The sequence below is a fragment of the Macrobrachium nipponense genome, chromosome 3 (genome assembly GCF_015104395.2).
Source record: "Macrobrachium nipponense isolate FS-2020 chromosome 3, ASM1510439v2, whole genome shotgun sequence".
Classification (NCBI taxonomy): domain Eukaryota; kingdom Metazoa; phylum Arthropoda; class Malacostraca; order Decapoda; family Palaemonidae; genus Macrobrachium; species Macrobrachium nipponense.
This window is the reverse complement of record NC_087202.1, coordinates 102,281,574-102,289,916: the sequence shown is the minus strand read 5'-3', so window position 1 is coordinate 102,289,916 and position 8,343 is coordinate 102,281,574. Positions and strand designations below refer to the sequence as shown.

Below are 8,343 nucleotides of genomic sequence, written 5' to 3'. Positions count from 1 at the left end.
GAATGAATTTAGCAGAAAGATGTTCATATCACTGCAATGAACCATAAATGATTTATGGTGATTCTAGTAGCTCAGTACAGGACAGAGGGGAAACAGTGTGCCCTGAAAATTAATAGTGGAATGTATTGCCTCTCTCTATTCCAGGATGTCTTTTTATTTATTTGCTCATGCAGTCAAACCTCACTATTCAAGGTCTTGCAATTACCAGGCTCACCGATTTGGACACCCCGTATTCGTGGGAGATGTGTATCAGACAACAATCCCCCACCACCGAATAGTTAAAATCCACGAATACTTAGAACCCCCTCTAAAAAAAAACTTATAACTGCCTATCTTGAAGGTTCAAATACCAAATGTATAGTACCTTGAATAACATCTTACATCAAATATGCTTTTAATCATTATCCTATTACTGTATTAATATGATATTGTTATTGTACAATAAAGTTTCATACATACTTACCTGGCAGATATATACTTAGCTATAGACTCCGTCGTCCCCGACAGAAATTCAAATTTCGCGGCACACACTACAGGTAGGTCAGGTGATCCCGCCGCCTGCCGCTGGGTGGCAGGAATAGGAACTATTACCGTTTTAAGCCAGATTTTCTCTTCCACCTGTCTCCTGAGGGGAGTTGGGTGGGCCATACAATCGTATATATCTGCCAGGTAAGTATGTATGAAACTTTATTGTACAATAACAATATCATTTTCATACATTCAACTTCCCTGTCAGATATATACTTAGCTGATTGGCACCTTTGGCGGAGGGCAAGAGACAGCTAATTACTGACCTAATAGGTAAACAACATATGTTGTAGGTAATACAAGTTAATTAACAATACCCTAGTTCCTACCTGTTTAGGCAGAAGATTTCATAGCTTGTGCTTAGAAGTCTGCTTCGCCTCAAAAGCTTCAGCGAGGGTGTGCCCTATGGCTGAGAACTCTTGAAAGGACTGTCAATGGGGTCTTATCCACTTACTCAACAGAACCTAATGGCAATTGTCACTGGAGTCTTATTCACTTACATGACAATATACCTATGCCTCTTGGCATATAAAGGAGTAAAATACTGATCCCGATCACCCGATCCTAACTGTGGATTAGTAAATATGATTGAAAGGCGTTATCCCCAAACACCTTTCAAACAACCTAAAAACTCAACACCAATAATTTTAAAATCACAATATATAAAATATAAGGACAAAAATTAATATTAAGGATCAGTCTTCTCTCCTCCCTCCCCAGCACTGTATCCGCTGATACATAAGGTCCTAGAGAGAAGCATTTCTCATATGTCACTCTCACATCTTTCAAGTAATGTGAGGCGAACACTGAGTTACATCTCCAATACGTGGCCGCTAAGATTTGTTTCTTCATTGACATGTTCTTGTTTGAACGACAATGATGTAGCGACTGCACGTACTTCGTGTGCTTTTACCCTTAAGGTCTTATATGCCTCACTATCAAACAGTTCATGTGGGCTTCAGTTATAATGTTCCTAACAAAAAAATCCCACCACCGCTAAGGCATTTTTTGACATAGCTCTTTTAGGGTCTTTAACGGCACACCATAAACTTTGATTGCAACCCTGCAACTGCTTCTTCTTCTGCAGGTAAAACTTCAAAGTTCTCACAGGGCATAAAGTTCTTTCCATTTCATTCCCAACTAATTGAGAAAGGCCTTTTACTTCGAAAGTCCTAGGCCAAGGTCTCGAGGGATTTTCATTTTTAGCTAAAAATAAAGGTTTAAAGGACAATACAGCCGAATCCTTCTTAAACCCCACTCTCGAGTCAAGCGCTTGCAGCTCTCTCACTCTTTTCGCAGTGGCTGAGAGCTAATTAAGAAAATACATTTTCTAGTCAAGTCCCGGAAAGTAGCTTTATCGGGAGGTTCGAATCTCTCCGACATAAGATATTTGAGAACCACATCCAGATTCCAACTAGGGGTGAGAGAAGTTCTTAATTTTGTAGTTTCAAATGATCTAATTAAATCATGCAGATCTTTGTCATTCTCTATGTTCAGGCCCCTATTCCTGAACACAGCTGATAACATGCTCCTATAACCTTTAATGGTTGACACTGCCAGATGAGATTCTTCTCGTAAAAACAAAAGAAAATCAGCAATTTCGGTCACAGAGGTATTGGAGGAGGACAGCTTCTTCGCCTTACACCATCTACGGAAAACTTCCCACTTCGATTGGTATATCCGCATGGTTGAGGACCTTCTTGCTCCAGCAATTGCTTTTGCCGCTTTGCGAGAAAAGCCTCTCGCTCTGACCAATCTTTTGATAGTCGAAAGGCAGTCAGAGCGAGAGCGTGGATATTCTTGTGATACCTCTCGAAGTGGGGTTGTTTGAGCAGATCTGTCCTTTCGGGAAGAGATCTGGGGAAGTCCACTATCCATTCCTGTACCTCTGTGAACCATTCTCTTGCAGGCCAATAAGGAGCGATCAATGTCATCCTCATTCCCTCCGAGGACACGAACTTTCTCATTACTTCCCCCAGCATCTTGAATGGGGAAACACATAAGCGTCTATGCCCTTCCAATCCATGAGCATGGCATCTATGGATAGGGCTCTGGGATCGTCCCCCAACGAACAAAAGTTCTCCATCCTTCTGGATAGGAATGTTGCAAACAGGTCCACTTGAGGCTTCCCCCAAAGAGACCATAGTTGCTGGCAGACTTGTGAATGAAGGGTCCACTCTGTTGGAAGGACCTGGTTTTTCCTGCTCAATCTGTCTGCTCTTATGTTCTTTCCTCCTTGAACGAACCTCGTCAGGAGTCGAATCCCTCTTTCTTCTGTCCATATCAACAGATCCCTTGCTAGTTGGTAAAGGGAGAAAGAGTGTGTCCCCCCTTGTTTTTTTATATAAGCCAGAGCCGTGGTGTTGTCCGAGTTGACTTGGACCACCACGCCTCTGACTTCGTTCTCGAAAAACTGCAGTGCCAAGTGCACTGCTAAGAGTTCCTTTGCATTTATGTGCCAGGCCTTCTGTTCTTCTGTCCAACTGTCTGACACTTCCTTCGTCCCTAGTGTTGCTCCCCACCCCGTGTCCGAAGCGTCTGAGAACAACACTAGGTGAGGGTTCTGAAGGGACAAGGACACTCCTTCGTTTTTTCTCAGTGGTTCTAACCACCATCGTAAGTGGTTTTTGATACTCTCTCCTATGGGAAAGGTATCCAATAGATCTCCCTTTCTTCTGTTCCAACTCCTTCTTAGATGGAACTGCAAGGGTCTCATATTCAGCCTCCCTAGAGAGATGAACTGCTCCAGCAAGGAAAGGGTGCCCAGAAGACTGAGCCATTCCCTCGCTGAGCTTCGTTCCTTCTCTAGGAAGACCGAGATTTTTTCCAACCCTTTCGAGATTCTTTCCTGGGATGGATACGCTCGAAAACCCCGAGAATCCATCCGAATCCCCAGATAGACGATAGTCTGACTGGGGATTGTGTGAGACTTCTCGAGGTTTACGAGCAATCCGAGAGATCTGGTCAATTGAAGAGCTATCTCCAAGTCCTCCAAGCACTTTTGTTTTGTCTGCGCTCTTATAAGCCAATCGTCTAAGTAAAGAGATATCCTCACCCCCTTCAGATGTAGCCATCTTGCTACGTTCCTCATCAACGCTGTAAACACCTGAGGAGCCGTCGAGAGGCCGAAACACAAAGCCCTGAACTGATAAATCCTTCCCTGCACCATGAATCGAAGATATTTCTTCGACGAATGATGCAGGGGGACGTGAAAGTACGCATCTTGCAGGTCGAGGGAGACCATCCAATCTCCTGGACGGAGAGCAGAGAGAACCGAGTTGGAGGTCTCCCATGGAGAACTTTGTCTTCTCCACGAAGCGATTCAATGCACTCACGTCCAGGACCGGCCTCCACCCCCCCCTCCCCCCCCGAGGATTTCGGCCACCAAAAAATATGGCGATTGTAAAAACCTCGGGAGTGCGGATCCTGTACTACCTCGATGGCCCTCCTTCTCCAACATTTGCTGCACCAACCCAAGAAGGATCTCTCTCTTTACAGGGTCTTTGTATCTCGCTGACAGCTCCCTCGGTGTCGTCGTCATGGAGGTCTGTTCTTGAAGGGGATGAGGTATCCTTTCCTTAGAACTTGCAGGGACCAAGAATCTGCTTTCATCGAAGCCCATGCTTCCGAGAATCCCAGAAGTCTGGCCCCTACTGGTGATTGGAGGACTGGAATCTCATTTAGCATTCTTCTTTGGAACTCTGATGGAAGATCTTCCTCTTTTCTCTCCTCCTCTCTTCCTTGGGGCTCGGCTAAAAGTTCTACCTCGAAAGGGCTGTTGGGCAGGTCTTTGGCTCCCCATCTCTTCGAGACAGAAGCAGCTGGTCTAGGCTTCTTAGCAGAGTGTACCAACAAATCCTGTGTTGCCTTCTCGATAAGCGTATGGGAAATGTCCTTTACCAAAACTGAGAAGGAAACAGCTGTTTAGACAGAGGGGCGTATAAAAGAGAAGCCCTCTGTACTGGAGAGACTGCTTTGGTAAGAAATGAACCAAAGACAGACCTCTTCTTTAAATAGGCTCCTGTCCGAACAATGATGCCACTTCAGCCGATCCGTCCTGCACTGCCTTATCCATACATGCCAAAACACTATGCAAGACTTCTGGTTCCAAAAACTGAGGGTCTTGCGTCTTCTTGGCCAAAGCCCCAAGGGACCAATCTAGGAAGTTAAAAACTTCCAAGACATGGAATATTCCCTTGAGGAGATGGTCCATTTCAGACATTGTCCAGCTTGTTTTGGCCGATGGAAGTGCATGTCTCCTTGCCGAATCCACCAAGGTCAAGAAGTCCGCTTCAGCAGATGAGGGAAGAGAAAGTCCCGTAGATTCTCCTGTGCTATACCAAATCCCTCTCTTTCCTGATAGCCTGGAAGGGGACAGGTAAACACAGTCTTCCCCACCTCCTCCTTGGTGTTAAGCCAATTTCCGACCGACTGCAAAGCCCTCTTCATTGATATGGTCGGTTGCATCTTCAAGAAAGAGGAAGACTTCGCAGCCTTCGTACTCAAAAATAAAGACCGAGGAGAGGAGGGGGGGGCAGCAGGACTCAGAGACTCTCCAAATTCTTTTAACAAGAGGGCTGTTAATGTCTTATAATCTGTAAGACCTTTGCCCCCCTTGTTTTCTTCAGAGTCCGAGACATCCTCCAATTCCGGTTGAGTTTTATTCGGAGAAGAGTGTGTGACCGGAGGACTCCTCTCTCGGGAATGTAAAGGGCTTGTAAACAAACACCGACTGCCAACATGACAAGGGCTACGGCCGCCTGTGCGGCACCTTGAGTCCCTGCCAGGAGAAGGCCGATGTTGTTCTTTTACCCTAAGGCCTTCCTGACAAGGACGACGGTCGCCTGTGCGACACCTTTCGTCCCTACCAGGAGAAGTCCTTAAATGTTGTTCCCTTTTTTCATGATCAATTCCTTCCCGACAGGGGCTACGATCGCCTGTGCGACACCTAGAGACCCTGTCAGGGGAAAATTGATCTTGAGAAAAATCCCAAAGAGGAGCCTCCAAGTCCGCTTCAAACTCCGATAACTCATCCGAATTGTATTCTGAATTGTAAAAATCCTTGCGCCTGCCTTCAGACGCTCTAGGCGCTTTGCGTCTTGTTTCAGAAGCTTCAGGCTTTCCAGGCGCCTTGCGCCTCCATTCAGGCGCCTCAGGCTCTTTAGGCGCTTTGCTTCTTCTTTCAGGCGCTTCAGGCTCTCTAGGCGCTTTGCTTTTCCTTTGAGGCGCTTCAGGCTCTCCAGGCGCTTTACGCCTCATTTCAGGCGCTTCAGGCTCTCCAGGCGCTCTATGTTTCCTTTCAGGCGCTCTAGGCCCTCCAGGAGTTAAATATTTCCTTTCAGCCGCCTCAGGCTTTTCAGGCGCCTTGCGCCTCATTTCCATTACTTGAGGAGCTTTACGCCTCATTTCAGGCGCTCCAGGCGCTTTTCGCCTCGCCACAAGAGTTCCAGGATCTTCAGTCACTTTGCGCCTCACTTCAGGCGCTTCAGGCGCTTTGCGCCTCATTTCAGGAGTTCGTCCGATTTCGGGAGTTCCAAATTTACTCCTCGATTCGGACATCTCATGTGCTTTCCTTCTAGTAGGAGGTTCAGGTATATCCCTATATATATCATCTCGCCTTGACGGCGTTTTGCGCTTGACAGTAGCCCGACGTCTGGCTGACGCCAGGCTTCTGGCAGGCGCCTTGTCCGAGCTCTCAGAGAGTTCTAAAGGACGGGATCTTTTGATCGGGAGAAATCTATCCTTCCTTCTAGGAGGATCAGATTTAAGAACTCCTACTAGCGAAGATATCTGTTTTTGCATATCCTCCAACATCTTCGTAGCTACGTCCCTCTTTCCAATTTCCGATGCAGGAGAAGGAGCTTCTGAATACACCTCCTTCCTCCTCTTTTCCGGAGGATATTCTTCCGGAAATTCTTCAGGGCTTGAGTAAAATGAAGGAGACTTCCAAGATCTCTTCGAAGGTCTCGACAATCTATCTGAACTCCATCCTTTTTTAGATGAGGAATCAGACGAAGAAAAACACTGTTTAAGGACGTCTTTCCAACGACTATCCTTGAAAGCCCGGGACGTAACTACGGGATCTGCCGAGGGGACGCCTGACCGGTGAGGATTCTCTGAAACCTCCCTGCAGCTTTCGACATTTCTTCTCCACTGGGCTTGGGAGCTTGAAAGAGGTCTAGGCCTGGGAGCGAGACAGAGCCGATCAGACGCACCCTCCACTTCACTGGGAACACTTTCACTGCACTTACCTTCCAGTTCCTTAATTTTTTGTTCCATATGCTTAAGCGAAGCTTTCAGACTCGCAATTTCAGATGTTGAGCTTGCCGAGTCAGATAATCGGGAAGGTAAAGCTGTATGGGAGGAAACAATAAGGTTAGCAATAGGCAATAGTCCGCTAACTGGCTCGTTAGAGACCGACCTACTTACACTTTTGGAAGAGGCTTTTCTAGCCCTATCTCTCTCCAACTTTCTTAAGTAGGAATCAAGCAACTTCCATTCCTCCTCATTCAAATCCTTGCACTCATCACATGTATTCAATTGCGAGCATACATTCCCTCTACAATTTTTACAAGTGGTGTGAGGATCCACCGAAGCTTTCGGTAGTCTCACAAAACAATTCTCATTCACACACACTCGGAACGAAATCGACACGTCAGACATTATGAGAAATTCCAAATCCAAATCCAAAAAACAGTCCACAATAGCGTATGCCAAACCAAAGATCCAATACGTCACCAAATAGCAGTCCAAAAGATCAACGGCGTAATGAAATTCGAAAATCAAGTCAGGAGGAACTAGCAAACGATGTTACTAGTATCCGCGACAGAGAAAATCTGGCTTAAAACGGTAATAGTTCCTATTCCTGCCACCCAGCGGCAGGCGGCGGGATCACCTGACCTACCTGTAGTGTGTGCCGCGAAATTTGAATTTCTGTCGGGGACGACGGAGTCTATAGCTAAGTATATATCTGACAGGGAAGTTGAATGTATGAAACTTTGAGATTACATATATATTTAATATAATTTCAAAGTCATCTTAAACATTAGTACCCTGAAAGATCTATACATAAATATCTCTAAAACTTCCAGCCAAAACACAGAGAGAGAGAGAGAGAGAGAGAGAGAGAGAGAGAGAGAGAGAGAGAGAGAGAGAGAGAGAGAGAGAGAGAGAGAGTTACAAGGAGGTACACGGATTAGGATATCTCAAAGACTTATTAGTCCATCTGAAGAGACACCGTGTGCTCACTTATGGTGAGAGAAGCTCTCTCAACTCACAGTGTGCAATAGATAGTCTTCCACGCATGAAGTGCCAGTGCGTCCACAGCCTGACAATGACTTTCGACAAGTGGCTGGCACAGAAGGTTGTGCCAAAGAGGAATTTCTCTCAGACTTCTAGCAGATTCAGATATCACTCTGCAATGTGGATATTTGGGGCCCACCAATCAATCACCCAAGATTTGGGGTGATCACACCCTATTAATCACTCGACAGTCGAACAAAAAAAGAGGAAAAGTGTAAACTATCAGATAGTTCCATGGGTGCTGAAAAGTGACTGCATTCTCAGCCCAAGGGCTCAGTCATAAAGAACAGCATACAGGGAGTTTCCTGTTGAGCTGGGTGGCAAACAGTGCTTTCCAATCAAGTTTTAAAAAATCTGATGTCTGCTCTTATCTTAAAGTCACTGCTTTCCAGTTTGAAAGAAGCATCTCAACAGCATAATAGCAAGTGAATGAATGAATATGATTATCTGACCTTGAGGAAGGTTCTCAAGGACATGTCTGAACTGGTTTGGTTTTATAAATTACTTAACATG

General features: G+C 45.7%; 1 protein-coding gene across 3 annotated transcripts in view; it reads right to left on the bottom strand.

Moving 5' to 3' along the window:
* Nucleotides 1–8,343, bottom strand: part of LOC135221922 (serine/threonine-protein kinase/endoribonuclease IRE1-like) — a gene marked incomplete at its 3' end in the record, with an annotated part of 223,076 nt that overhangs the window by 159,289 nt on the left and 55,444 nt on the right.